This window comes from Aethalodelphis obliquidens, unplaced genomic scaffold, assembly GCF_003676395.1.
Source record: "Aethalodelphis obliquidens isolate GAN/ISIS:26980383/991018 unplaced genomic scaffold, ASM367639v1 scaffold5, whole genome shotgun sequence".
In the NCBI taxonomy this organism is placed as follows: domain Eukaryota; kingdom Metazoa; phylum Chordata; class Mammalia; order Artiodactyla; family Delphinidae; genus Aethalodelphis; species Aethalodelphis obliquidens.
The window spans coordinates 75,467,914-75,486,979 of record NW_020837949.1 but is presented as its reverse complement, the minus strand read 5'-3'; the positions used below and the strand labels follow the sequence as shown (position 1 = coordinate 75,486,979).

The following is a 19,066-nucleotide window of genomic DNA, read 5'->3' as shown; positions in this document are numbered from 1 at the left end:
GTTGCGGCATGTGAACTCTTATTTGTGGCATGCATGTGGGATCTGGTTCCCGGAGCAGGGATTGAACCCAGGCCCCCTACATTGGGAGCATGGAGTCTTACCCACTGGACCACCAGGGAAGTCCTGAGAAGTTATATAATTATTTCAATAGTACAGTGTGTTCACTTAAAATTTAGTTATTTTTTATTTTTTTGCGGTACGCGGGCCTCTCACTGTTGTGGCCTCTCCCGTTGCGGAGCACAGGCTCCAGATGCACAGGCTCAGCGACCATGGCTCACGGGCCCAGACGCTCCGCGGCACGTGGGACCTTCCCGGACCGGGGCACGAACCCGTGTTCCCTGCATCGGCAGGCGGAGTCTCAACCACTGCGCCACCAGGGAAGCCCAAAGTTTAGTTATTATAACAACTCATTTTTTCAATGTTTTTCTTGATAGAAGTACAAATTTAAAGTGTATAACTTCATGGGTTTATAAGATTTACTTTTCTCTAGCTACTTTTTATTTTTGAAATAAAAGGGTGTTTAGTTTATCAATTTTTTTCAGAGAAAACCAAAATTCATCCCCAGACACAATGTAGGCTGTGCTGACACAGGTAACAGGGAGAGCTTCATTCATTCTAACAGCCCCATTATTGAAAAACAAGGAGGCTTTTAAAATCACATATATTAATCTTGTTTGCAGTAATTCCTTAATAAGATGATGATCTTACTTTTCTGGACTATATTTGAGAACTAAGAATTAATACACCACCAAATGTAAAATAGATAGCTAGTGGGAAGCTGCTGCATAGCACAGGGAGATCAGCTCGGTGCTTTGTGACCACCTAGAGGGGTGGGATAGGGAGGGTGGGAGGGAGATGCAAGAGGGAAGAGATATGGGGATATATGTTTATGTATAGCTGATTCACTTTGTTATAAAGCAGAAACTAACACACCATTGTAAAGCAGTTATACTCCAATAAAGATGTTAAAAATAATAATAATAAAAACTATTTATTTCCTTTAAAAAAGGAAAAGAAAGAATTAATCACAGAATATAAAATTCAAAGAGGCCTTAGTTCATGTCTTCAGTTCAGTCATTTTTGGACTTTTACTTTAAAGCATACTTCTTCTCTCCAGCCCACTCCCACCTCCCCTAATAAAAGACACTGCAGATGCTAGACATGTAAGCGGAAGGTCTGGTTGAAGCTGAGTAGGGAAATCGGGCATTTTGTCAGCTCGGCAGCAGTCACACCCCAGTTCCACAGCACCACTTCAGGCAGCGCTGTGAATCATAGCTTAAAAATCACTACTCCAGTTTCCCTCCTACTGAAGCCATCCGCTCAATGATATTTACAACCTGTGGACATACAGTCTTTGTTTTAATACTTCTGATATTGGGGAACTTAGGACAGTAAAGTAGGGCCATCAATTTTGGGGCAGTTTAGATTGTTAGAAAATTCTTATGTATAAGAAGCCAACTTATGTGACTGTGCTTTTCTGCCTCTTTAAAATTGTGGGCCTCATAAATATTAAACGATTGCTATTCTATAATTCTTTCTCCTTAGTTACCCTTTTTCTTTCCTCCAGGTAAAGTGTCTCTAGTTATTTCGATCTTCTGGAACCACTATAGTCTTAGTTATTCTTCTGGTTTATCACTGGTTTACCGAGATCTTAAAATGTGGTACTCAAAGCTGAGTAAAGTGCTTCAGATAGGCTAACTTCTGTAATTTGAGATTACGGTGACTTTTTGATTCCCGCATCACACTTTTGCTCACATTGAAATTAAGGCCAAGTAAAATCCCAAGGCTTTTAAAAAATTGCTTGTTTTGTGTTTTAGATTCTCTAAATTAGTTGCCTGAGATCAAGTTTGAAAGGAATAAATGAAGTGTTATTTTCTTCATCATTCACTTTAGAGATAGATGAGGTGGCTATAAAATTGAAATTCTACTTCTGGGAAGATAAAGTGAGCATACGTTCCCCTATTTCTCCTACTTACTGTAACCCAAAACCCTGGACCTATAAAACACAAGACTCTGAAAGGTAGGGAGAAGTCTAGGGACTTCAGGACCTTAAGAATGGCATGGTGGTGGGTTTCTTGGATTTTCTGGTTGCTTTACATCTGACACTGAGTACTGGATACGCCAGTAGCTTGCAGACATCAACAAGCACATGTACACACACACAAACACACAGTCTGACAAGGACTTGCTCTTTCTAGCGAAAGGACCAGGAATAGAACAGCCTGGCAAGACAGAACACTTTTAGACAGTATCTGCTCTAGTTTAGTCAAATACCACAGAAAAAGTGTGGCACTACCCCTAGCCAGGCCTGAAGAGGCTGAATGGAGAACCTAGAAGTCCACCCTCATGAGACTGTAACAGGGCACCTCAACACCACCACAGTGTGGTATCAAGAAAGACCAAGCAGAGAGCTGGCACTTCTTCCCTTTTCAGTGGTTGTGAGCCTTCTCTTCCCACCTGCCCCCACAGTGTGTCAGTGGAGAGCCTGGACTTTCATCCCCACCCAGCAGTAATGAGGTTGTGTTGGAAGAGGTGTATTGGAGAGTTATATCTTTGACCATCACCCAGCGGGTGACAAAGCTACCCTCAGTGCATTGTCAGTCAGCCTGTACTCCCACCTCCACCCAGCGGTAATGAGGACCCCTCCTTCAAGTGTCAGTGAAGGCCAACTAGGAAACTTGGACTTCTCCCTCCACTTGCCAGGAATGAAATGTGGTGCCCTCCACCCTCCGACCTTCCCCTGATGGAGCAGTGTCATAGAACGCCAGTTAAAACAGGTTTAGGGACTTCCCTGGTGACGCAGTGGTTAAGAATCCGCCTGCCAATGCAGGGCATACCGGCTCAATCCCTGCTCCGGGAGGATCCCACACGCTACGGAGCAACTAAGCTCGTGTGCCACAAGTACTGAGCCTGCGCTCTAGGGCTTGTGAGCCACAACTCCTGAGCCCGCTTGCCCCAACTACTGAAGCCCACGCACATAGAGCCCAGTGCTCCGCAACAAGAGAAGCCACTGTAATGAGAAGCCTGCGCACCACAACAAAGAGTAGCCCCCGCTCTCCACAACTAGAGAAAGCCTGCACGAAGCAATGAAGATCCAACGCAGCCAAAAATAATTATTTAAAACAAACAAATAAACAGAAGGTTTAAATAAGATCATAGTCTCATAACATAGTATGAACATATCCAGGTTTCATTTGAAGATCACTTTTCATACCAAGAACCAGGAAGATCACAAGTTGCGTAACAAAAGACAATAGATGTCAACACTGAAATGATAAAAGGTGGTAGAATTACTGACAAAGATCACAGATCAGTCATGATAAAAATGCTTCACTGAGCAATTCCAAAGACACTTGAAACAAGTGAAAAAGTAGAAAACCTCAGCAAAGAAATAGAAAGTAAAAAGAAGAAGCAAGTGGAAATTTTGATATGGAAAAGTACAAAACTAAATTAAAAAGCTCAGTGGATAGGCTCAACAGGAAAATGGAGGGGAAAGAAGAAAGAATCAGTGAACTGGAAGACAAAACAATAGAAATTTCCTAATCAAATAACAGAGACTCAAAATAATCTAAAATTAGAAATAAGAGACTGAAAAAAAAAAAAAAGCCTCAGGGATCTGTGGGACCGTAAAAAAAAGATCTAAAATTCCTGTCATCAGAGTCCTCAAAGGAGAGGTGAAAGAGGAAAAGACTGAAAATGTACTCCAAGAAATAATGGCTGAAATTTTCTCAAATTTGGCAAGAGAGGTAAACATACAGATTCAAGAACCTAAGTGGATCACCGAGTAAATCCAAAGAAATACATGCCACAGCACATTATAATTAAACTTTTTAGAAATAAAGACAGAGAAAATGTTGAAAAGTAGCCAGAGGGAAATGATATCTTGTCTACAAGGGAAAAACGATTTGAATGATAGCAGATTTCTCATCAGAAACCATGGAAGCATTTCTGTCAACTGCTGAAAGTAAAATGTCCACACAGAATCCTATATCCAGTAGAATTAACCTTCAGTAATGAAGGGAATATCTAGACATTCTCAGATGATGGAAAACTAAGGGAATTTATCGCCAGCAGACTTAACTCTAAAACTGTGGCTAAAGAACCCTCTTTAAGCAGGAGTGAGTCATAAAAGAAGGAACTTTTAAAAGGAAAGAAGAAACATGGTAAACAAGAATGTGGGTAAATACAATAGGCTTTCCATTTTATTTTGTAGTTTTCTGTTTGTTTCCTCTGGTTTTGGTTTCTCTGTTTCCTTTTTCCTATTTTCCTGTGAGTTACTTGAAAATTTTTTAGAACTCCATTTTTATTCATCTCTAGTCTTTTTGAGTGTATTTCTTTGTGTATATTTTTTAGTGGTCGCTCTAGGTATTACATTATATATACATAACTTGTCACAGTCTGTTAGTGTCATCATTTTCCAGACTGAAATTTAAAAACCTTACCTTGCTTCATAGACATTACTCTCCCTCATCTATAATTGTTTTAGATATTTCCCCTACATGCATTTAGAATTAGTGTTATAATTTTTGTTTCCACCATCAAATTTAATGTAGAAAACTCAAGAGGAAAAGGCAAGTCTGTGGTTTCAGGTTGCTGCTTTGTCCAGCACACAGTCTGGGATAGACAAGGCAAAGGGACTTAACTGCTGTGTCATTTCTTGAGTTCCAAGGTCCCTAGACAATCTTCCTTTTATTCTCCACCTTCAGAATCTTCTTACAGTTTTTTTTTGCGTATAATATCCAGGATTTTTGGTTGTATTTAACCGGAGGAGAGTACATCTACTTTATCTTTTCCGGAACCAGCAGTCTCCTTTAATTTTGTAATGTGAAGAATTGCATCAATAGTTTTTCTAATGTTAATTCATGCATATATACTTGGGAAAAATCTGACTTGAACCTCATGTATTGTTTTAGTATACTTTATTTAGGATTTGGTTTTGATTCTGAGTTTATGAGCAAAATTTGTCATTTTTCTGTTTGGTACTTGTTTTGGTTTTTGTTATCAAGATTATATCACCTCATTAAACAAATGAAGGTGTTTTATCTTTTATTATTCTTTGGAAGAATTTTGCATGAGCTTGCAATCATCTGTTAGGGAGAATTTGCCAGTAAAAACTGGGTCAAGCAGGGCGGGGCGGTGTGCATGCACAAGTGCACTTTAACAGCTAATTTACCTCCTTTAATGCTTATAGGTCTGTTTAGGTTGTTGATTTCTCTATTCTATGTTCTGTTCTACAGTTGTCAATGTCTTCTATATCCTCTTAATTATTTACTCTCTAGTGAGTTGCCATTTTTCATTTCAGTGTGACACACTTAAAGTAGACGAATTCAACTGTGAATGGTTTAAAAAAGTCAAAGCTCACTGAAGAGATCTAAAGATAAGTCACATATTCATCCTTATGGCATTGTTAAAAGCTAAGATTCTGCTTTTTAAAAAAAACCCACTCCCTACCCTCATTGTTTGCCAGCTGTCCCCCTCCTCTGAACAATAGGGTATACAGTTGTTCTTCAATATCCATGGAGGATTGGTTCCAGGACCCCCTGGATACCAAAATCTGCAGATGCACAAGTCCCTTATATAAAATGGTGTAGCATTTGCATATAACCTACGCACATCCTCCCATAGAGTTTGAATCATCTCTAGATTACTTGTAATACTTAATACAATGTAAATGCTATGTAGATAATTGCCAGCACCTGGCAAATTCAAGTTTTGCTTTTTGGAACTGTCTGGAATTTAAAAAATTTTTTTTTCCGTTCATGGTTGGTTGAATCCATGGATGCAGAGGGCCATCTGCATTTAATTCAGTCTGCTGTTAAAGAACGAAACAAAAGCTCCATTAGTGAATACCTGGTATTATTTTCTACACAGATGTCCCCTTTTGCGTCCCTAATATTGATTATTAGTTATTTTTCTCTTTTTTCATGAGCACTATTGCCAGAGATTTGTTCATTTTATTAGTCTTTCAAATAATTAATTTTTGGCTTTGTTGATTTCCTTCTCTCCAAATACTGCTTTGGCTACATTTACAAGTTTGGATATGTATTATGTTTACTAATATTCATTTTTAAGTAATTTCTACTTTTCATTATTATTTCTTCTTTGGCTTAGTGTTATTTGGAAGTTTAGTTTTAATGTTTCTGAAAATAGCTTTTCATTTTTACTTCTATGTTAATTGAATTATGGTCAGAGAATTTGTTCTGTATGGCAGATTTTTTTGAAAGTTGTAAGATTTGCTTAATGGCCTAGTTTATGATTAGTTTTAATAAATGTTCCATATTGAGAAGAATGTGTATTCTCTAACTGTTGATTATGTTTTTCAAATGCTAGTCACATTTTTGTCAGTTTGATCTGTTGATAACTTAGAAATTTTGAACTATTTTATTATTCTGATGGATTTATCAGGTTATTCTGGTAGATATGTCTCTTTTTGCTGTCTGTATTTTGAGTCTATTTGATGCATTCAGTTTCAGGGTTTTTGTAACTTCCCTTATTTTCTGTTTATTTTTCATTTTTGGCCTCTTAAGTATTTCCGTGGGGTTTTTTGTATGCTTGCTATGTTTAAAAGTGTATCTATTATATTTTATCCAGCATTTCTAATTTCCTTTTGTTTTGTGTTGGGAGGAAAGATTTTCCTATAATTACATGTTTCCCACTTGAAAGACAAATTCTTGCTATTGCTAAAGAGAGTTCTAAAACTTTTTCTTTTCTTTGAAAATTATCATTGCCCTTTGTTGTTGATTTTATAGTGAACAGTTAAACTTAATGGTCAAAATGTATAATGTTGAGGTAAAACAAGTCTGGCACCAATAGTAAGTATTCATTATTTCCTTTTAGATAGTTTCGATTGTCATGTAATTAAAAAAAATTTTAATTAAAAAATACTCAGGTGTATATATCTGTATATTATATATCACAATGCTATAGTAATATATAATCACTACGTTATATATATTCATATTTAGGTAATACAGTATATAATGTATTATATATTTTTTTAAGTTTAGATCCTTTTTCCTATTTCCCTTTTTATACATAAATTCACCCATTTCCATCCTCTAGCCCTGGCTTTTAAATATTTTTTTGTTCCTGTAGGTACAAGGTTTTTTTCTACTTGACATTGAGGTCTATTTCTGGTTATTACCCACTGAAACTATTACTTGAGTAACCATTTCAATTTCCACTTCAGTGGCGCTCTTCTGTTTCCTCTTTATTCCCTTCTAGCCAGTTCCTAATAAGCTTTTCCTATAGGTGGATTTTCTCCTTCCTCTTCTATGTGTTACTGCGTTCTAAACTATCCATTTCAATTTTCTTAGCTCTGGAAATTTTTCTAAGAAAACTTGCCTGATTTTTCTACTGTATCCTTTTTCAGACAGCATGGGTTCTGTTTATCTTATGTCTTTTAGTATGCCGTACACTTTACCATACTATAGCCTTCAAAAAGTTAACTCAACTTATGATGCTAGAGAAGGTGGAGTAAGTCCACTACTACCCTAACTCTCTGTCTTAGCATGCTTGGGCTGACAGGACAAAATGCCACAGACTGGGTGGCTTAAACAACATAAATTTATTTCTCACAGTTCTGGAGCTTGGCAAGTCCAAGACCAAGGTGCTGGCTGATTGAGATTCTGGTGAGAGCTCTTTTCCTGGCTTGTAGATGGTTGCCTTCTTGCTGTGTCCTCAGACGGCAGAGAGAAAGAGAATGAGAGTGCTTTGTGGTGTCCCTTCTTATAAGGACACTAATCCTACAGGATCAGGACCCTACCCTTATGACCTCATTTAACATTAATTACCTCCTTATAGGCCCTATCTCCAAATATAGTCACGTTGGGTGTTAAGGTTTCAACATAAGACTTCGGGGGGAATCAGTTCAGCCCACAGCACTCTTCTACCGATTGCAGTTAAAAACTCTGGACAGAACGCAACAAGCAACTACTTATATACTTCGGAAAGTAAACAATAGCAGCCAGGTTGGGGAGAGAGATCAAAATCTGAAGAAGAACCATCATAGGAATGAGTGTCCTTTGTATTTTTTTCCCTCCTATATCCTCAGCCTTAACCTGAGGGGCCTTTGTCTTTAATTGTGCTATGGATGCAGACAACAGCAAAGACTCCAACAGTAACCTTCTCTTTCTGGCCAGAGTATCTGGAAAAGGTCCCTCTGTGAGCCAGAGAGTATTGAGGCTTCCCATTTTTTCTCTTTTTTCTTGCTGCTTTCCCCCAAGAGCTGCTTGAGTTGCCCAGGATTGTGCCGTCGTGTGAGAGGCTAAAACTCTAAAACTTTTTATTTACATTAATGTTGCAGGAAAAGGAAGGATCTGGGGGCTGGAGTCTATCAGGGAAGAGAGCCCTGGAAAGGGGAATGCCCTAATTCTGTATGTAATGACCAGCATAAGTTCTGGCCTCACACCCAAGAATGTGAGGACTGAGCTAGGATGCAAACCACCACCCAAATCCCAGAGCGGCATATATATCGGTAAGGCCCAAAGAAGCATAGCTAAGGCTTTACAAACTGAACTTAAATTGTAACCACTGCCCACATAAAGCAAGAAAGAACTTGGCTATCTGAATCTAACTGGGTCGATTGCCTACCAAAAAAACCCAAAACAAAACAAAAATCAACATATTTTAGGGATTGTAATAGGATTTAGAGTGTCAAGATAATATTTAAAACATCCAATACAAAACTTAAAGTTACTTCATGTATAAAGAACCAGGAAAATATGACCAATTGTCAGAGGAAAAGACAATCAAAGATGCCAATCCCGAGATAAGTTATCAGGCAAAGATGTTAAATCAACCATTAAAACCATGCTCCATGATGTAAGGTAAATATTCTTGAAATGAATAGAAAGAAGTTCTGAATTGAGAAATAAAAACCTCATAAAGGACCACATGGAAATTTCAGTACATAAAAGCAAAATATCTGAAAACATTTACTAGGTGGGGTTCTATAGCAGAGTGGAGATAATAGAGCTGTGTATGAATTTGAAAATAGATCAATAGAAATTATCCAAACTGAAGAACCAGAGCCTCAGGGACCTGTTGGACAATAGCAGAAGATATAATGTTTGCATCATTGGAATCCCAGAAGGAGAGGGGCAAGAGATTGGTGCAGAAAATACGTTAAAAAATATATAAAGCTATAAGTTCCTGGATCTGGGAAAGGAATAAACTTATTGGTCCAAGAAGCTTAGCAAACTTCTGAAAAGGTAAACTCAAAGTTAAGCACTTTGAGTTTACATCATAACTAAACTTCTGAAAATAAAAGATAAAAAATCTTGAAAGCAGACAGAGAAATATAGTACATTATGTACAGGGAGGGACAATTCAAATGACTATAGGTTTTTCATCAGGAACCGCGGAAGAGAGTGGAAGAACATCTTAAAATTCTGAAAGCAAAGAACTGCCAACTCAGAATTCTGTATGCAGGGAAAACATACGTCAGAGATGAAGGCAAAATAAAGAAATACTCAGATGAAGGAAAAGTAAGAATTGTTACTAGTAGACCTGGTCTAAAAGAAGTGCTAACTAAAGTTCTTCAGACTAAAAGGAGATGATACCAAGGAAACTTAGAACTTTGTGAATGAAGAAAGAGCAACAGAAATGGTAAATATCTGAGAAAATATAGCAGATTTTTTTCCTTCAAGATTTTTAAAATATAACTGTTGAAAGCAAAAATTACAACATTTCTTGAGAGGTTTCAGTGTTTGCATATATAATGTAAATGACATTTAAAACAAAGAGGGGAAAGTAAAGGGACCTATGTGGTCATATATTTTACTTGAAATGGTAAAATATTAACTCTAAGTAGACTGTTAAAGGTTAGTTTTTTTTTTAATTGGAGTATAGTTGATTTACAATGTTGTGTTAGTTTCAGGTGTACAGCAAAGTGAATGTTATATGTATACATATATCCGTTCCTTTCCCATATAAGTTATTACAGAATATTGAGTCGAGTTCCCTGTGCTATACAGTAGGTCCTTATTACCTATTTTATATATAGTAGTGTGTTTATGTTAATCCCGATCTCCTAATTTGACACTTCCCCTTTTGTACCATAAGTTTGATTTCAAGATCTGTGAGTCTGTTTCTGTTTTGTGAATAAGCTCACTTGTATTTTTTATTAGATTCCACATATAAGTGATATCATATGATATTTGTCTTTTTCTGTCTGATTTACTTCACGTAGTATGATAATCTCTAGGTCCATCCATGTTGCTGCAAATGGCGTTATTTTGTTCTTTTTTATGCCTGAGTAATATTCCATTGTATATATGTACTACATCTTCTTTATCTGTTTCTCTGTCAGTGGACATTTAGGTTACTTCCATGTCTTGACTATTGTAAATAGGGCTGCAGTGAACACTGGGGTGCATGTTATCTTTTCGAATTACGGTTTTCTCTGGGTATATGCCCAGGAGTGGGATTGCTGGATCATATGGTAGTTCTATTTTTAGTTTTTTAAGGAACCCCCATACTGTTCTCCATAGTGATTGTACCAACTTACATTCCCACCAACAGTGTAGAGGGTTCTCTTTTCTCCACACCCTCTCCAGCATTTATTGTTTGTAGATTTTTTGATGATGGCCATTCTGACTGGTGTGAGGTGATACCTCATTGTAGTTTTTTTTTTTAAGGTATTTAAAATTTTTTATTTATTTATTATTTTTGGCTACATTAGGTCTTTGTTGCTGTGCGCGGGCTTTCTCTAGTTGCGGTGAGCAGGGGCTACTCTTTGTTGCGGTGCATGGGCTTCTCATTGTGGTGGCTTTTCTTGTTGTAGAGTATGGGCTCTAGGCGCCCGGGCTTCAGGAGTTGTGGCACCTGGGCTCTAGAGCACAGGCTCAGTAGTTGTGGCGCATGGGCTTAGTTTCTCCACGGCATGTGGAATCTTCCCAGACCAGGGCTCGAACCTGTGTCCCCTGCATTGGCAGACGGATTCTTAATCACTGCGCCACCAGGGAAGCCCCTTATTGTAGTTTTGATTTGCATTTCTCTGATAATTAGTGATGTTGAGCATCTTTTCGTGTGCTTTTTGGCCATTTGTATGTCTTCTTTGAAGAAACGTCTATTTAGATCTTCCACCTATTTTTTAATTGAGTTGTTTGTTTTTATATTGAGCTGCATGAATATATTTTGTATATTTTGGAGATTAATCCCTCGTAGGTCGCTTTATTTGCAAATATTTTCTCCCATTTTGTGGGTTGTCTTTTCATTTTGTTTATGGTTTCCTTTGCTGTGCAAAAGTTCTTAAGTTTAATTAGGTCACATTTGTTTTTTAGTTTTTTTTTATTATAAAAGTCAGTTTATTTTCCCTTTCTGTGTTTTGTATTTTCCCTTTTTGTCAGTAATGAGCAATTAACTGATTGGGAATCTGCTTGATTAAATAAATTAGCAAGTTCATAAACATACCACATTTAAGAGTATGGAGCAAGAGGTTGAAAAATATTCCGTAACCCAATGCAAATTAGGCAGTCCTCAAAATTGAACATTTTTCGCCTGTTTATTTCCATAATTTAAAATATATATACAGTATGACCTTAAAATATTGATAATTAGTATAAAATTCACAGCTTTGAAGACATATATTCTACAAACTTCTAAAGAATAGATACGTAGATATGCCTCAGGCCTTAGTAATCCATTAATGTGATTCAGTGTCACATACTTAACGCTTACAGGGCCAAAAGGTCTTTCTTCTTTCTCTAATTCTAGTCTTCAGCTGAGGTAACGCAAGGAACCCGGTTGTGACACAGATCAATCCTCTGAAAATAGGGCTAAGCCAACTACCTTCCTAGTGGATCCTAAAGTTCCCAGAGAACAAATCTGGTTGAGTACTTTGGTTGTAAGTTACACACTGGAATGTTCACAGTTGAGGTACATTATGGTCCTTGAAAGGAAGACTGAAGACTTCCAGGAGTCAAAGGGAATTCTGAATGAAGACGGAGGAGAGCAAGTTGGCAATCATTTGAAGGTATTTCTGCTTCTGGAGCTGAATGACTTTAGAGCAGATACAGAGTGAGAGCCAATCAGCATGTAGTGTGATGTTTTCCCCACCGTGGTTAACAAAGGGATTCTCTGTCCAAGGCATGCTTACACTGGACCTGGCTGGAGTGCTTTATCCAGATTTGATACGTCAGAGATGAGCCACTCTCTGCAAACTCGTGACCAAGCAAAATGCAACGATCCTTTCTATTCGTGGAGCATGTCGTTGGTACAAACCATGCATGAATGCCTCGTGGTCACTTGGCTTTCCAGGCTGGAGAACTAGGTCCGAGTCCAATACAGCATTTACGGTTAAAAGGATAAACCTTCACAGGCCACCAAAGACACTGGCAGGTTCATAGGCCATTCAGTACATTCATGAAACAACAGCGATAAAAATCATTAATTATTCCTGTAGTGTAGAAAAACAGCCCAGCCTTCACTTTGGTCAGCATCTACGGTGGCTGACACTGTTGAAAGAGGCTTGACAGTCTGAGGTTATGTTGGAGCTCTTACGACAACCCCAAAGTAAGGTGAATGAGAAGGAATAGTCCTGATGTGTCTCCTATTTTTCTTGTTCTTTTGTGGGCACTGGTCAGTCACTCAATATGCGAGCTTGTCGTCCTTGCGTAAGATAGCATATTTCCCTCACTATTAATGGTGAAATAAATAGAACTGTGCAAATTGTCATAAGAATGAAAAAGTAGAAAACCCACATCCATCCTGGGTTGTCCTGGACCAAAGACACTAAATACTGGCTCACCGCAGCTCCAGTGCTCCCGGTTCCATCAGCTGTTCTGTGATGATCGCCAAAGCCTCACTGCTCCCTTGGATCAGCTCTTGATGACCCAGGTCCTCAGAAATAGCAGAGCTAATCATATTAGAAGGTCCACCAATAAAAAATCCTGTGACAGCCGTCAGAAGTGCATTCATAGACTTATTGTTTGGAGAATAACTACATCCAACGAGGGACCCGACTGCCAGAAGCAGACTGAGAGCTAACACCGGGGCTGTTTTCTGTAGCACATAAGAGATGAAGCCTTGCAGAGTTCCACCTATAATTCCTCCAACATTGTATCAAGTGGACAGCTTGTCGGCTTCAGCCTCCTTCCATCCGAAGTTATTACTCAGATAAAAGGGCAACCAGAAGAAGAAGGAGTGATTCACTAACTTCAAGCAGGCACAGGCCAGTGAATATGCTATAACTCCGGGAAGGCAACAAGCTTGGTAAAAGCTTATCGCCTTGACTTGGGTAACAGACTTGCCTCCTTGGATTGAATAATTAGGATCAGCTTCATCTTCATTTTCAGCACCATTAATTAATGGCCTGTGCAAATCTTCTTCAAAATCTTCTGCCTCAATACCTGGGAGACCAATTTCTTTGGGTGACACGAGGAGTCTAAAGAAGATGATGATCCCACCAGCAAACTGCACAGCCGCTGTCACCACAAAGCCATACTCATAACCATACTGCAGAACAGAAGAAGCTAGACACGGTCCCAAAATATTGCCCACTGAGGCACAGGCACTCCAGAGACCAAAAACAACTCCTCGTCCAGCTTTCCCAAACCATTTGCCTATAACAGTAACCACACAGGGCCAACCAGTGCACTGCAGCAGGCCATTCACGATCCACAGGCTGCAGTACAGCCCCTTGTTGTAGAAATGCAGCCATTCTGTGAGAGTACCAGAGACAAACACCACTAATGCAGAGGAGCACATGCCAAAAGACAGAACCCATCACAAATTAAGCTGATCCCCGACGATACTGCTGATGAAAAGGCCCACAGCGTAGGAGAGGAAAACGGTGTCGAGTGTTCCGAGGAAAAGAATGGCTTCCTCTGCGCTGGGAAACAAAAGGTTGCTGCTCCAGATCTCTACAGGCAGTTCAGTTGACTTGTTAAAAGCACTTGGGGTCCACTGCTTAGAGATACTGACTTTGACATTGCTAAGTGTTTTTCTTGATGCATGGAGCAACGAGTAACTGAAGAAGGTGAGCAGGAACACGAGCACATGATGATGGCTGAACCGGGAGAGCAAAGTTCCTCTTTGAAAAATATTTGGCCAGGCCATGTTCCTCCTGACCTTCCTTCTCACCTTGACCTTAAAGTCTGGATAATGAATGGTTTACATCGTTTCTTCTTTCCGAGTCCTGCAGTAGTCGTCGTGCTCCAGCCGGCTGCTCTGCTCACTCCACTGCGCCTGCAACCCCGCCACTCACATGTTTGTTTTTGTTTTTATTTTCATTACTCTAGGAGGTAGATCCAAAAAGATATTGCTGTGATCTATGTCAAAGAGTGTTCCGACTGATTTCCTCTAAGACTTTTATAGTATCTGGCCTTACATTTAGGTCTTTGATCCATTTTGAGTTTATTTTTGTGTATGTTTGATCCATTTTGAGTTTATTTTTGTGTATGGTGTTAGGGAGTGTTCTAATTTCATTCTTTTACATGTAGCTTTCTAGTTTTCCCAGCACCACTTATTGAAGAGACTGTCTTTTCTCCATTATAAAGTCTTGCCTCCTTTATCAAAGATAAGGTGACCATAGGTGTGTGGATTTATCTTTGGACTTCCAGCATTGTACATTGATCTATATTTCTGGTTTTTGTGCCAGTACCTTACTGTGTTGATTACTGTAGGTTTGTAGTATAGTCTGAAGTTAGTTAGCTGATTCCACCAGCTCCGTTTTTCTTTCTCAAGATTGCTTTGGCTATTCAGGGTCTTTTGTGTTTCCATACAAACTGTAAAATTTTTAGTTCTAGTTCTGTGAACAATACCATTGGTAATCTGATACAGATTGCATTGCATCTGTAGATTGCTTAGGGTAGTATAGTCATTTTCACAATATTCTTCGAATCCAAGAACATGGTATATCTCTCCATCTGTTTGTGTCATCTTTGATTTCTTTCATCAGCATCTTACAGTTTTCTGAATACAAGTCTTTTGCCTCCTTAGGTAGGTTTATTACTAGGTTTTTTAATTCTTCTTGATGCAGTGGTATACGATATTCGTTTTTCTCTTTCTGACTTCAGATGCATTGGTAAATGGGATTGTTTCCTTAATTTCTCTTTCTGATCTTTCATTGTTAGTATATAGGAATGCAGGAGATTTATGTGTATTAATTTGGTATCCTGCAACTTTACCAAATTCATTGAGGAGCTCTAGTAGTGTTCTGGTAGCATCTTTAGGATTTTCTATTTATAGTATCATGTCATCTGCAGACACTGACAGTTTTATTTCTTCTTTCCCAGTGTGGATTCCTTTTATTTCTTTTTCTTCTCTGATTGCTGTGGCTAGGACTTCCAAAACTATGTTGAATAAAAGTGACAAGAGTGGACATCCTTGTCTTGTTGCTGATCTTAGAGGAAATGGTTTCAGTTTTTCACCATTGAGAATGATGTTAGCTGTGAGTTTGTTGTATATGGCCTTTATTATGTTGAGGTAGGTTCCCTCTATGCCCACTTTCTGGAGAGCTTTTATCATAAATGGATGTTGAATTTTGTCAGAAGCTTTTTCTGCGTCTATTGATATGATCATATGGTTTTTATTCTTCAGTTTCTCAATGTGGTGTATCACATTGTTTGATTTGTGTATATTGAAAAGTCCTTCCATCCCTGGGATAAATCCCACTTGACCATGGTGTATGATCCTTTTACTGTATTGCTGGATTTGGTTTGCTAGTATTTTGTTGAGGATTTTTGCATCTATGTTCATCAGTGATAGTGGCCTGTAATTTTCTTTTTTTGTGGTATCTTTGTCTGGTTTTGGTATCAGGGTGATGTGGCCTCATAGAGTGAGCTTGGGAGTGTTCCTTCCTCTGAAATTTTTTGGAAGAGTTTGAGAAGGATGTGTGTTAGCTCTTCTCTGAATGTTTGATAGAATTCACCTGTGAAGCCATCTGGTCCTGGACTTTTGTTTGTTGGAAGATTTTTAATCACAGTTTCAATTTCATTACTTGTGATTGATCTGTTCATATTTTCTATTTCTTCCTGGCTCAGTCTTGGAAGGTTGTATGTTCCTAAGAATTTGTCCATGTCTTCTAGGCTGTCTGTTTTATTGGTATATAGTTGCTTGTAGTAGTCTCTAATGATCCTTTGCATTTCTGTGGTGTCATTTGTAACTTCTCCTTTTTTGTTTCTAATTTTGTTGATTTGAGCCCCCTCCTTTGTTTTCCTTGATGAGTCTGGCTAAAGGTTTATCAATTTTGTTTATCTTTTCAAAGAATGAGCTTTTAGTTTCATTGATCTTTTCTATTGTTTTCTGTGTCTCTATTTCATTTATTTCTGCTCTGTTCTTTTTTATTTCTTCTACTAACTTTGGGTTTTGTTTGTTCTTATTTCTCTAGTTGTTTTAGGTGTAAGTTTAGGTTGTTTATTTGAGATTTTTCTTGTTTCCTGAGGTAAGACTTTATTGCTATAAACTTCCCTCTTAGAACTGCTTTTGCCAGGAGCCATAAGTTTTGGATCATCGTGTGTTCATTGTCATTTGTCTGTAGGTATTTTAAAAAAATTATTTATTGTATTTATTTTATTTTTGTCTGTGTTAGGTCTTTGTTGTTGCATGCGGGCTTTCTCTAGTTGTGGCAAGTGGGGGCTGCTCTTTGTTGCGGTGCACGGGCTTCTCATTGCGGTGGCTTCTCTTGTTGTGGAGCATGGGCTGTAGGCACATGGGCTTCAGTAGTTGTGGCATGTGAGCTCAGTAATTGTGGCTTGTGGGCTCTAGAGCGCAGGCTCAGTAGTTGTGGCGCATAGGCTTAGTTGCTCCGCAGCATGTGGTATCTTCCTGGACCAGGGCTCAAACCCATGTCCTCTTCATTGGTAGGTGGATTCTTAACCACTACGCCACCAGAGGAGCCCTCTCTAGGTATTTCTTAATATCCTCTTTGATTTCTTCAGTGATCCATTGGTTGTTTAGTAACATTACTGTTTAGCCTCCATGTGTTTGTGCTTTTTACAGTTTTTTTCTTGTAATTGATTTCTAATTTCACAGCATTGTGGTCAGAAAAGATGCTTGATATGATTTCAACTTTCTTAAGTTTACCAAGCCTTGATTTGTGACCCAAGATGTGATCTATCCTGGAGAGTGTTCCATGTGCACCTGAGAAGAAAGTGTATTCTGCTTTTGGATGGAATGTTCTATAAATATCAGTTAAGTCCATTGATGTAATGTGTCATTTAAGGCCTGTGTTTCCGTATTGATTTTCTGCATGGATGATCTGTCCATTGGTGTAAGTGGGTTGTTAAAATCCCCCACTATTGCTGTGTTACTGTTGATTTCCCCTTTTATGGCTGTTAGCTGGTAAAATCCCCCACTATTGTTGTGTTACTGTTGATTTCCCCTTTTATGGCGTTAGCATTTGCCTAATATATTGAGGTGCTCCTATGTTGGTTGCATATATATTTACAATTGTTATAACTTCTTCTTGGACTGATCCTGTAACCATTATATAGTGTCCTTCCTTGTCTCTTGTAACACCTTTATTTTAATATTTTAAAGTCTCTTTTGTCTGATACGAGTATTGCTACTCTTTCTTGTGATTTCCATTAACATGGAATACCTTTTTCCATCCCCTCACTTTCAGTCTCTGTGTGTCTCTAGATGTGAAGTGGGTGGCTTGAGAGCATATATACGGGTCTTGTTTTTGTATCCATTCAGCCAGTCTGTGTATTTTGGTTGAAGCATTTAATCCATTTACATTTAAGGTAATTATTGATAGGTATGTTGCTATTGCCATTTTCTTAATTGTTTTGGATTTGTTTCTGTAGGTCTTTTTTCTTCTGTTCCTCTTTCTGTTCTCTTGTGATCTGATGATGGTCTTTAGTGTTGTGTTTGGGTGGGGTTTTTTTGTGTGTATGTATCTATTGTAGTTTTTTGGTTTGCAGTTCCCGTGAGGTTTTGATATAGCAGTCTATATATATATACAAGGTTGTTTTAAGTTGCTGGTCTCTTAATTTCAAATGCATGTCCCATTTCCTGCATTTGTACTCTCCTCTTATCATGGCTGTTGGTTTTGATATCATATTTGTGTGTGGATGATTTCCTACTTTTACTGTATGGCTGCCTCTACTGGTGAGCTTTCACATTTGTGATTTTCTTGTTTTTAGTTGTGGCCTCTTTTTTTTTTTTCCTGCCTACAGAAGTTCCTTTAGCATTTGTTCTAAAGCTGGTTTGGTAGTGCTGAATTCTCTCAGCTTTTGCTTGTCTATAAAACTTTTGATTTCTCTATCGAATCTGAATGAGAGCCTTGCTGGGTAGAGTTTTCTTGGTTGTCGGTTTTTCCCTTTCAGCACTTTAAATATATCATGCCACTCCCTTCTGGCCTGGAGAGTTCCTGCTGAAAAATAAGCTGTTAACTTTATAGGGATTCCCTTGTATGTTATTTGTTGTTTTTCCCATGTTGCTTTTAATATTTTTGTGTTTAATTTTTGTCACTTTAATTAATATGTGTCCTGGTGTGTTCCTCTTTGGGTTTATCCTGTATGGGACTCTCTGCACTTCCTGGACCTGAGTGTTTCCTTTCTCACTTTAGGCAAGTTTTTGGCTATAATCTCTTCAAATATTTTCTCAGGCCCACTCTCTTTCTCTTCTTCTTTTGGGACCCCTATAATGCAAATGTTGGTGCATTTAATGTTGTCCCAAAAGTCTCAAAGGTTAGGTTTTACATTGTAATCCCTAAAGCAATGACTATAGAACAGCTAAGAGATCCAGTAAAAATCCAATAGATAAATTAAAATGGAATGCTGAAAATATTAAAATTACCCAAAGAAGGCAGGGGGAATAAAGGATAAATGGAAAACAATGAAATGGTAGACCTAAATCCAATTGTATTATTAATTACATTGAATATAAATCATCTAGACACACCAATTAAAAGAGATTGTTTGGATTAAGAAAAATGTTAATTTTTTAAAAAAACGTTTAATATAGTGATACAGATAGTTTAAAAGTAAAAGATATAAAAAGATATTTTTATAAAACAGAGCTTTAGGGCTTCCCTGGTGGCGCAGTGGTTGAGAGTCCACCTGCCGATGCAGGGGACACGGGTTTGTGCTCCGGTCCGGGAAGATCCCTCATGCAG

At 38.2% G+C, this 19,066-nt stretch overlaps 1 protein-coding gene and 1 pseudogene across 4 annotated transcripts in view; one reads left to right on the top strand and one right to left on the bottom strand.

Moving 5' to 3' along the window:
* Positions 1-19,066, top strand: part of RUNDC3B (RUN domain containing 3B) — a 156,438-nt gene that overhangs the window by 26,404 nt on the left and 110,968 nt on the right. The gene's annotated exons all lie outside the window — the stretch shown is intronic.
* On the bottom strand, positions 12,584-14,061 carry LOC113618484 (sugar phosphate exchanger 3 pseudogene; annotated as a pseudogene).